The sequence below is a fragment of the Rhinoderma darwinii genome, chromosome 1 (assembly GCF_050947455.1).
Source record: "Rhinoderma darwinii isolate aRhiDar2 chromosome 1, aRhiDar2.hap1, whole genome shotgun sequence".
In the NCBI taxonomy this organism is placed as follows: domain Eukaryota; kingdom Metazoa; phylum Chordata; class Amphibia; order Anura; family Rhinodermatidae; genus Rhinoderma; species Rhinoderma darwinii.
In genome coordinates, this window is record NC_134687.1 from 535,821,865 (window position 1) to 535,834,459 (window position 12,595).

Here is a 12,595-nt window from a genome sequence, read left to right on the forward strand (position 1 = left end):
ATGAATGTATTAAAGATATATTTTACAGAAAAAAGCTTTCATATGAGTAACCAATTTTAACAAATCTAAAGAAACCAAACACACATTTGGATAAAACCAGCTCTTTTTCTTCTATAGCCAACTTATCACACTGTATATACTTAAAGGGAAGCTGTCATGTCAGATATGGTAATCTGTGGGATCTAGGCGCTAAGACCCCTAGTAAACACTATAATATAGGGGCTGCAGCCTTCGGCTAAGTTCTATTTCCTTTTGGCTCCCATCTACTCTCCTCTGAGTGCTCTGTACAGGCAATACGGTATAAGCCCACGGAAACCATCAGTGCACGGCTTTTAGTAGAAGGCTGCAGGTCCTTTTCTATTAACCCAGAGTTTCCCAACCTTTTCGGACTCGAGGCACCCCTGGGAAAAATTTTTTTCCTCAGGGCACCCCTACCAAAAATTGTTTAGAGAAAGACAGAAAACCACTAAAAACAAGCACTACACTCTTAGGGTATGTTCACACAGCGTTTTTTCGTAGCACAGAAATAATCTTTTGAATTGACAGCGTTATTTGATGGGGTTTTTTTTGCGTTTTTTTTAAGCCGTTGAAGCGAATGCAAAAGACGAAGGCAAAAAAGCACTCCAAATGAGCACCGCTGATATTTTCCGCCTCCTATTAATTTCAATTGGAGGTCAGAGGTGGAAACCACTTGAAGACCATCAGCCCACCACTCACAGTAAAATGACCATCAGCCCCCCACTCACAGTAAAATGACAATCCGCCCGCCACTCTCACTAAAATGACCATCAGCCCGCTACTCACAGATAACCCTGTAGATAGTGCCACACAGCCCCTTGTAGGTAGTGCCACACAGCCCCCTGTAGGTAGTGTCACACAGCCCCCTGTAGGTAGTGTCACACAGCCCCCTGTAGGTAGTGCCACACAGCCCCCTGTAGGTAGTGCCACACAGCCCCCTGTAGGTAGTGCCACACTGCCCCCATGTAACTAGTGCCACACTGCCCCCATTGTAGGTAGTGCCACAGCCCCATTGTAGGTAGTGCCACACAGCCCCCTTGTAGGTAGTGCCACCCCCCTGTAGGTAGTGCCACACAGCCCGCTTGTAGGTAGTGCCACACTGCCGCCTGGTAGGATGTGCCACACACCCCCTTGTAGGTAGTGCCACACAGCCCCCTTGTAGATAGCACCCACCCTTCCTGTAGATAGTGCCACTGTAGCTCCCTGAAGGAGCGGAATCCCCCTGTGGCCGGGAATTCCGCTCCTGGGTGGAGCGCTTGATTTCTCTGTCCATGTATGGACAGTGACATCATGGGCAACTCCTGAAGCGGTATCCCCGTCCACAGCGTTGCCGACGTTGTGACAGGGTATTCCACTCCAGGAGAAGCCCCTGACGTCTCTGTCCATTTATGGACAGTGACGTCAGGGGCTTCTCCTGGAGCCGAATCACCAGCTACCCCACCGGCAACGCTGGCCACAGGGGAATTCCGCTCCTTCAGGGAGCTGCAGTGGCGCTATGTACAGGAAGGGGCTGGGGGTGCCATCTACAGAGGTGGGGATGCCATCTACAAGGGGCCTGCAAAAAATCTCCTCCTCACTTTGCACTTCGAGCGCCGATGGGCAAAAACGCAGCAAAATACGCTTTCTCTGCCTCCCATTCATGCAATGGGAGGTCAGAGACGTAAACGCCCGAAGATCGGGCATGTTGCTTCTACTTCCTGCGAGGCGGTTTTTCCACTCGCAGGAAAAAAACTTCTCCGCCTCCCATTGAAATCAATGGGAGGCATTTTCGGCCATTTATGGTGCGTTTTTCGACGCAGTGGGAACTGACCCTAATGGAAGGTGGTAGAGCCGAGATGATATACAGAATAATGACAACATATATACATGTATTTGGGAACGGATAGCTTTTTCCCAAGTATACATAAGGTCACAATCCCTGCTGATACTGAGTAAACAGCTACATAATGCATGCATAGCTTAGTACAAACGTCTATCAGAATAGGAATAATGTTGCAACATCCTAAAACACAAATGTATAACGTACACAGCCTTCCACCTGGCCCCAACGTACATTTCGCCCAAAGCTTCGTCCAGGGGAGGACCTGTTTTAAAATAAAAGTTACTATTTGAATTGAAAGTTTACAAATCACTGGTAAAACTTAAAGAACAAAAAAAAGGTCTAGACTAACTTTGGTAGCCTTTGAGCTACATTTGTCTCATGCAATGTCTTCTCTTGGTCAGCATTTAAAGTGGTTTTCTGTTAATAAAGCATATTCATTGTATAATAAAAAAAATTAAGCAACTTTCTAATATACTTTTGTTTTAGTTTCTCACTATTTCCAATATCTCTTCTTGTTCTTAAAGGGGTTGTGCCAAGATTAAAAATGATCTCCTAACCACAGGATAAGTGATAACATGCTGATCGGTGAGGGTCCGACCGCTGGTACCCCCACCGATAACGAGAATGTAGGTCCCGTTTCCCTGAATGAATGGAGCAGCAGGTCACGCATATGCCCTGCTGCTCCATTCATTCTTTATGGCACTGCCGGAGATAGCCGTGCGCTGTACTCTGCTATCTACGGCAGTCCCATAGACAGAAAATAGTGAGAGTGCGCATGCGTGACCAGCCGCTCCATTTATTTGGAGGAACAGGACCCCCAATTCCCATGATGGGTGGGGGTCCCATCGGTCGGACCCCCACCGATCAGCATGTTATCACCTATCCTGTAGTTAGGGGATAACATTTAATCTTTTGACAACCCCTTTAATAAAGGGAAACGTTCTTATTTATATCCAGAAACAATAAAATAACATGTCCTGACCATTTGCTACTCACAGAGGTGCAGGGCTTGTTACAAGAGTATGCTCAACTACACACTTAATGAGTCCTGCACCTGTGTCAGGTAGCCATGATCTTGACAGGCTTTCAGCCTTTAAATGTAAACAAGAATGTTTTGATTGACAGCAAGCAGATGTTTTGAGTAATTGGGAATTGAAACACAAAGTATAATAGGAACTTGCATAACTTTCATTATACAAGATATAAGTATATATAAAGCTGGGAAGACTCCTTTAAATGAATATTAGTTGCTGCACAGCAGTCTGGTTGCGAGGTGTGGCCCATCCTCTATACCAGCAGAGTAGCTGTGTTGTCTGGTACACCCCTATAACAACAGTATGGTTGTGTAGTGTGGCCCTTTAGTCTGAATAGCAGTTTCTGGCTGATGCCGCCACGACAAATAAGACAATGGGGTGCTTAAAAAAGGGCAGAGATGCACTTACATGAGAACATAGTTTACCACATTAAAAATCTCTAGTCAGACCACACACTAAATATTGTGTACAGTTTTGGGCACCAGTGCACCAGAAAGGCATAATAAAGTCTGAGCAAGTTCAAAGGCGGGCAACTAAAGTAATAAAGGGAATGGGTGGTCGACAGTACCCAGAAAGATTTTAAAAATTAGGGTTATTTAGCTTAGAAAAATACGACTGAGGTGGTGACTTAATAATAATATACCAACAACGAAATGATCGCAGCACTGAAAAGGTAGTTGCAAAAAAGAATGTGGTCAAGCTTGAGAAAGGTCCTGTGGAGAGGACTGAAACGTAGCATTTGACATGGGTCAATAAACCGCATTCTTTTTTGCAACCACCATTTGGGTGCTGCGATCATTTCGTTGTTGGTATATCTAAAGGACCGTGTGGATTATGGTCAAGGCTTTTTACTGGGGGGCTTTTATTCACCACATTGCAGGTATGGAAGTGCTGCCTTGATTTTTTTGTAAGTATATAGAGATATATATATATATATATATCATGATCTATTTATAACCGGGACTGTAACTCTAGCAAGGGGTCATCCTCTACATCTAGAGGAAAAGTTTCTACACAAACGTAGAAGGTTTTTTCTTACTGCAAGAGACCATAGAACTCTCTTCCAGTAGACCTTATCATAGTGATGACTTTCTTGGGTGTAAATATATTACGAGTTATGAGTTCTAGATTACTGTAGATGGGTCGTTGATGCGCCCGGACACTCTACTCAATGTCTAAGGGACCGACGGAAACCGTTGAACACTGTACTCTGCTGTCTCTGTCAGTCCCATGGACTTTGAATGAGCGGCTTTGCGTATGCTCGAGCACCACTCCATTCAAAGTTTTTCTCACTGCAGTCGTGCGGTCAGGGGGAATGGGGGGCTTTGGACCCCATTCTAGTAATCAGTGTGGGTCTCAGTGATCAGACATTTCTCACCTACCCTGTGGATGGGTTGTAAATGTCTATCGTGGCACAACCACTTTAATAAAGTCTATCCAATATTGTCATCATTAGCATTCATTTATACAAGCGTTATTGCTGCATACAGTAATGTCCTATTATTTTAGCTGACATATATGACAAAGGACATGTAATGAAAAACAGTGATACGTGATCCATGTTGGATTATTCTTGTGTTTACGCGACTAAACCTGTAATGCATTATCTAAATATAGCATTTGTGATCCAGTGCTGCAACATGTCTGTACTGTTTATAGGAGATTAGGGACATTTGACGCCCGTGTTTAATCTTACAGTAATAGTTGTATATAAAAAAAAACAACAATAAGGCCTCATTCACACGGCAGGGTTTCCCGTCCGGGTGCCGGCCGTTCATAAATCGGCCGGCACCCGGCTGCATTAGGAATGATAGACCCCTAATGGGGCTATTCACACGACCGATTTTTTGACGGCCGGAAAATCCGGCCGTCAAAAAATAGGACATGCTCTATCTTTGCCCGGGCACCCGGCCGCCCGGCTCCCATAGAAGTCTATGGGGCCGGGTATTACACGGCCATCACCGGAATGTGTCCCGAGTGATGGCCGGGTTTCCCGGCGCTTGCGCTCTATCTCCTCCTCCTCACAGCGCAGAGTGCATGTGAGGAGGAGGAGTTGATGCCATTCTGACGAATGGCATCGCTGCACACTGTGTTGCAGGGCCGGGGTGTACAGCAGGTGGAGGGAGCGCTGCGCTGGCTCCCTTCCCCTGCTTGTTAAAAGCACCCTGGCTCGGCGACACCTTCGATGGCGCCGCTAGTAGCAGCAGCTGCTGCGGCTGCTACTACTGCAGCGACGCCACTATAGCAGAGCGGGGAGGTATCTCCCCGCTCTGCTATGTGCTAGCCGCACTTTAGCTCCTTGAAGGAGCGGAATCCCCGTGTGTTCGGGGATTCCGCTCCTGGACAGAGCGCTTGATGTCTCTGTCCATATCTGGGCAGTGACATCAGGGGAAACTCCTGAAGCGGAATCCCCGAACACATGGGGATTCCCCTTCAGGAGCTGCCGCTGATGTCACTGTCCGGATCTGCCCGGCCCGGCACGGATGCATAACTTTATGCAAACCGGCCGGGCAGAATGGCCGATTTTACCGGCCGGCACTCGGGCTCGGACCCGACCCGGTCGTGTGAATCCCGCCTTAATTTAGCTCTATTAAAATATTTTCATTGTAGTGTTCCTATCCAAAGCCTTTTCACTTTACCCTAATTTGCTTTATTGCAAATTTCTTCTTACATCTGTTGTAAAATTCTTGGGAAAATGTAAATGCTTTTTCTTTCTCTGGTTAATATTCGCTTTAGTTAAAAATTATGGCCCTGTTCTGTTTCATGAGATTTTTCTTCTTCCATTTATGAGGCTCGTCTTGCTCACACAGAGCTGTTAGTTATGAGAATGAGCTAGCATATGCCTCTCCATATGTCGAACATAGAATCACTCCATACAGCTATCGGTGGTCATTCGGTGGCCAAGGTTTTTCCTACAGCATGTAATTTCTCCCCTTAGAGCGAATCACTTTGCTGTGAATATTTCAATCTGCATGTACTTTGTGCCAGAAATTTGTATGTATTGCAACTTGATCATTCTCCATCTGGTTATGGGAAAAACTATATTTGTAACAGAATATTCTATAAATTACTTTTTTTTATTAATTCCATTTAAACAGATGCATAAGGGAAGTTTTTCACTAAGTGTTGCATAACACATCACGTCATTTACAGCTACTGAATTTTATCTTTTGCTCCTCGCATTGGAAATTTTAAATTAAATCTTCAATAATGCTCTTATTACATGATCTTTAAATAGTTATGCCTTTATGTACGGGCTGCAATTTTTTTTAACAGTTATTAAAAATTGCTATAAAGACACATATTATAATTTATGTATGTTTTTATGATAAACACACCTAAATCTAATCATTTGAAAATGGCTTTCGACATAAATACTCACATAAATTTAGTGACGTATTTGCTAGAATATTTGTAAATAAACTATAGAATAACCAGGAACACTTCAGTAGAATTCCCAATTAAGTCAGCATCTCGGGATATGATGATAGTGTATAAACTCATGAATGGTGATTGGAAAGTCCAGAGCACCAAAGAATTAAAAACATGGAGCTTTATTTCTTCCTTTTAAAATCATTTTGGCAATACAGTACCTTCAGCAAACACGTTTCAAACCATACTAGTTTTTATTCATAGTTGAGCTAAGAGTAAAAGCTAGAACGGCTAGAAATGCGTAAGCTGGATGAATTGCTGACATGGTCTTAAAAGAATGAAATAAAGCTTTATGCTTTTAAATCTTTTGTGCTGGACTTTCCAATCTAGAATATTTATATGTTACAATGTTAATAATTCATTGTTTTAACTTATTTTTATGATGCATCAGAGTTCTTTTAGAGATTCAGATACCGTAGACTTCATCGGCATACAAAATTTTTGTTTTAGAACATTTTGTTGTTGCTGCGCAGATCAAGCAGGATTTTCATTACTTCACATTGAGAAACAGAGCTCAGAGCTCTAATAGCAATTTATAAAGAAAATATTGCTAAATACTATATCCAATTCTGTTTTAGCAGTTTAAATCACAAATCCCCAAACTTTTATATCTTTTGAGCCACTTTCAAACTTGACAAGTATTGCTGAGCCACACTGGGTATTAATAGAGAGAAACTCCATGATATGATCAGATGGTATGTCTCTTAGCCTGGTGTTATCTTTTGACCAATTTTCAGTAATGTTATGACACCTCTGATGACACTAGTGCACAATAGTATTGGCAGCTGCCAACAGCTGGAAAGCCACGTGGGGGGCAAGAGCCGGAGATGGCTCCTTAGCCATTGGTAGTGAACACTGATCTAAATCATAGCTACTCTTTAAGATCACCATAAAGCTGTTGCTTGTTTTTTTGTGCATCTTTAATATTACAGGAATTGGAATAACATTTTTTTGAACTGAGATGTGAAAGAAGTTGTCAAATCAGGACAACTTCTGTACATATGTCCTGTTAGGGAATGTGGACATCATGGAGGTGTGACCCCACCTTTATTAGCCTAAATGCAGGACCAATAAAGAGCATTGCTTACTCTGGAGGACCTATTGATTTCAATAGGCGCAGTGTAAAACTTGTGCAGCATCAAATTATCATTCCTGGGGATATGGCTGCTAAAAACCAGCTGTAATAGTAGAGGGGTTGTTCATACCGGACAAGCCCTTTAATTAATACATTTTAATCAGAACAGGGAAGAAGCTAAATTGTGGTGGTAGGTGAGGGGATTCTAGGTAATGCTTCCTCCAAAATCTGCTAATTCTTCCTTTGCTTCTATTTATGGTAAAATATTGGAAAGTAATAGGATAAGACCATGTCCTCCTCCTAACCACCAGCCTTGCCATCTGATTGAGTACTACTATCTGTATTTTATATACTCTCCGTAATTCTCAGTTCATTTTTTTCTTTTTTAAAGTAAAGGTTATTGATTGTATAATGTAAAAGTTGTGTAATTTGCTACCAAAAAAAATAAATCTCATGCCTTTCAAGATCTCTTTTTGCCGCTAGTGAAAGGGAAACTTCCTGTCTATCATAGTGAAATGATGAACACACAATTTCTATGTCCGTTTACCAGTAGAAATGAATGAGTAAATGTGTATATATAACTTTTTTTTTTTGCTTTTATGTAGGTAGAAAAACATTGATGTGTATAAATACAGTGAAATTTGTGTCTTTATACTCCATTCCCTGATATAGAGAATATATAAATATTCTGTAGCTGTGTGAAATGCTGATTCTGGAATATCAAAGTACTGATATGTTATTTGCTTCAATTGAAAGACCAATAACAAATATATGAAAGGCTTGAAATTTGCCATAGACTCAGACTCCCATTACAAAAAAATTGAATCTTTGCTTCTGAAATTCCACTTTATTTTATAGACTTAATCTGACCTGGACTTCATGTGCATATGAAATGTAATTATACCAATAAGTAATACAATGGATCTACTTAATAATATACATGATTTTTTTGCTGGCGTCAGGTGCTTTGTATACATATCAGACAAAAGTAAAATGTCATTCACTTCAGTCTGCTGTCAGCATCATAATGATTATACATGACTTGTGCTTCAAAGAGAGAGAATAATGTTCAGCTTGTGTAACCTTTTTCATTTTAGTAATTTTGGTGTTTCAGACTTTTTAAATTAATATTGCGTTTTGTAAGTAAAGCATAGTGCAGAGATTATAAACCTGTATATCACATCTGGTCAATGTTGTTTACTAGGGATTGTATACCTCTAAATTGTATTTCTAATTTGATACATTTTTGAGAAGAGCATCATAATTTTAGTATATTTATACAAACTATGGTATAACCCATTTTTAAATGTTGTATTATCTGAAGCACCGTTTTGTGTACAGTAACCACATCATATGGACTAAGGACAGGAGTACGTGGGGGATGTTATTTTATGAGCACAATAGATTAGTTATCCAATATTTCGTCCATAAATATATAAGCTCTTACTGATCTCAAAAGTGATATTAGTGAGAATATTTCTGGGATTGCATTATTCTCAATGTTTTCAATGGACAAGGAATGGGCATTTATATTAAAATATATTTTGAAAACCACAACCAGTATCCGTCATCTGTACTGGTACTATTTCAGGAAAAAAATATTTGTGAAGCACCTACCTTTTAGAGGCATAAGTGACGGCCTGTTCACAACAGTGTTCGGGTTCCGTTCAACCTTTCCGTCAGAGGAATCGATGAACGGAAAGCTGAACAGTAACTACAGCTTCTGTTTGCATTACCATTGATTTTAATGGTAATGCTTCCGTTTCAGTATGTTTCAGTTTGTTTCTGTTCTGTAAAATTTTCTGTTTTATGCACGGAAACAATAGTGCAGTTGACAGCACTATTGTTTCTGTGCAAAAAAACGGAAACTTTACAGAACGGAAACTAACGGAAACAAACTGAAATGAAAGCATTACGATTGAAATCAATGGTAATGCAAACGGAAGTGATAGTTTCCATTTGGCTTTCCATTCATTGGTTCCTCTGATGGAAAGTTTAAATGGAACCAATGAACAGAGCCCAAACGCTGATGCGAACAGGCCCTAAGTATCATAGCTCCTTCCTGGTATTGTAGTACTGGGAGGCAAAGTAATACTGTTCTAGACAGATTAGCAAAAGAAAAAAGTCAAGGAATTGTTCTTGACAACCAGCAACCATTAGATTTCAACTCTCATTGGTTGGATCTGATTCGTTGCTATAAGCAACTCCTACATTTTCCCTTTGCTTCAGTTTTTATAAATTCCACCAAATACATTGGGTGAAGGTTTCAAATAGAGTTTCTCAGGGGTCAGTATTTGGACTACAGTTCAATGTTCCTTTACTATATTTATAAATGACATTGGAAATGGTCTAGACTCTAAAGAGCAACATTTGCCTATGTGTAGACCATGCTAAACTTTATAGTGTGAACTGGGGAATTAGATCTGTTTTTTGTTTATTGCTATATACTAAACTGTATAGGAAAATTAACATACAAAACAGAATAGTGTTACCTCAAAGAGGATTTTGAACAGTTTGGAATATTGGTCTCATAAGTGTATGTAAATTTAAGCATATACAGATTTCATGATTGCATATGAAATGTTACAATATAACATTGAGTAAATCTGAAATGGAAAAAACCTGGGGATATTTCTAGGTAATAATCTGAATGATAAAAACCAGTGCCAGGCAGCTGCTGCCAAGTCAAATAAGTTCATGGGATGCATCAAAAGGTGCTTAGATGCACCTGATGAAAACATAGTTTTACCTTCATGTGCAAAACAGTCATATCAGATTTGGAGAGGTTTCCAGAGGTGGAAATGGGTGAATTAGTGTACAAAGAAATGTTGGAAAAACTGGGGTTGTTTAAATTTTTGAAAAGTGAGGTTAGGGGCATCCTAATTACTATGTATAAATCAGTCAAAGGTCCGTACAGAGGTATGTGTAATAATCTGTTTATACCCAGGACTGTAAATATAACAAGGGGTATCCACTGTGTTCATAGGAAAGGGTTTTTATGATATAAAAGATTTTGTGTGCAGAAATATAAAAAAAATATACGGTCAAATAATGAAATATCCATATATCCCTCTGGCAATTCTGCTGCTGTCCACAGGCTGTAGTCGGTGTTTACACGTATCATCTTTGCATAGTAATAGGTTAAATTAGATGTACTTTTGGCTTTCTTTAGACTTACTGACTAGAAAACATGTCTACAGTACATTCAGAAAGTCTTAAGACCCTTTCACTCTTTTCACATTTTGTTATGTTAAGGCCTTGTGCTAAAATAAATAAAAAATATCACGTTTTTCCCCATCATTCTGCACTCAATAACCCATAATGACAGAATTTTAGACATTTTAATGTATTTAAAAAAAAATTTCATTTCAAATTTTGAATGGACATAAGTATTCAAGCCATTTGCTATGACACTTCAAATTTAGCTCTGGGCCGCCCATTTCTCTAGATCATCTTTGAAATTATTCTACACCTTGATTGGAGTCCACCTGTGGTAAATTAATTTGATTGGACATGATTTGGAAAGACAAACCCCTGTCTATATAAGGTCTCACAGCTGACAATGCATATCATAGCAAAAACCAATCCATCAGGAGGAAAGAACTGCCTGTAGAGCTCAGAGATAGGATTGTGTGGAGGCAGAGATCTGGAGAAGGGTACAAAAAAATTATGCTGCACTGAAAGTTCCCTTTTAGCACATTGGCCTCCATAATTTTTAAACTGAAGAAGTTTGGAACAACCAGTAGTCTTCCTAGAGTCGGCCGCCCCACCAAACTAAGTAATCGGGGGAGAAGGGCCTTGGTAAGAGAGGTGAACCAGAACCCAATGAGTATTCTGGCTGAGCTCCAAAGAACAATCACTGCAGCACTCCAGCAATCTGTGCTTTACGACAGAGTGGCCAGAAAGAAGCCTCTCCTCAGTAAAAGTCACATGAAAGCCCATCTGGAGTTTGCAAAAAAAAGCACCTAAAGGACTCTCAGACTGTGAGAAACAAGATTCTGTGGTCTGATGAAACCAAGATTGAACTTTTTGACCACAATTCTGAGTGTAATGTCTGGACGAAACCAGGTACTGCTTATAACCTGCCAAATACCATCCCTACAGTGAAGCATGGTGGTGGCAGCATCATGCTGTGTGGGTGTTTTTCAGCGACTGGGTCAGGGTTGAGGTAAAGATGAATGGTACAAAGTACAGAGATATTCTTAATGAAAACCTGATTCACAGTGCTCTGGACCACAGACTGGGCCCAAGGTTCACCTTCCAACAAGACAATGACCCTAAGCACACAGCCAAGACAACACAGGAGTGGCTTAGGGACAACTCTGTGAATGTCCTTGAGTGACCCAGCCGGAGCCCTGACTTGAACCCCAATCGAACATCCCTGGAGAGACCTGAAACTGGCTGTCCACCGATGGTCCTCATCCTACCTGACAGAGCTTGAGAGGATCTGCAGAGAAGAATGGCAGAAAATCCCCAAATCCAGGTGTACAAACCTTGTGGCATCATACCTAAGAAGACTGGAGGTCGTTATCACTGCCAAAGGTGCTTCAACTAAGTATTGAGTAAAGGGTCGGAATACTTATGTCAATGCAATATTTTAGTTTTACTTTTTCATTAAATGATCAAAGATTACTAACATTCTGTTTTCCCTTTGTCATTATGGGGTATTGAGTGCTGAATGATGGGGAAAAACTAGAGTTTTATTTTAGCACAACGTCGTAACATAACAAAATGTGAAAAAATGTAAAGGGTCTGAAGACTTTCCGAATGCATTGTATTAAAAAATTATTATACTAGGGAGATTTTTTTACTGAAATATTGTGATTTTGCTCCTGTTAGTCAGTGCTTACAAACGACACAACCATGCAGTCACATGAATTTGTCGAGTAATTGCATCTTCCCTGCCATGTAGCATATATGTCATTCTGCAGCTGATGTTTACTCCTAATGGAACTTGGGGACATCGGCCAGCAGGAGCAGATATGCAAAACATGACATATGAATATCTATTATAAATATTTCTATTTATTTTACCTATGTTTCTGTAAATGAAATATAATCTTGGAAAACCCCTTTACAGAGGACCTGTCACCTCTACTGACATGTCTGTTTAAGTAAATAATTGTGATCCCCGTGAAAAAAACAATTCTGAGCACCTTTTTTTTAGATCTCCATGTTGTGTTGTTCCTCTATTATTCCTCCTAGAAATGTATA

General features: G+C 40.5%; 1 protein-coding gene across 7 annotated transcripts in view; it reads left to right on the forward strand.

Moving 5' to 3' along the window:
* The window catches only part of KIAA0825 (KIAA0825 ortholog), a 430,680-nt gene that overhangs the window by 164,504 nt on the left and 253,581 nt on the right, over positions 1 to 12,595 (forward strand). The gene's annotated exons all lie outside the window — the stretch shown is intronic.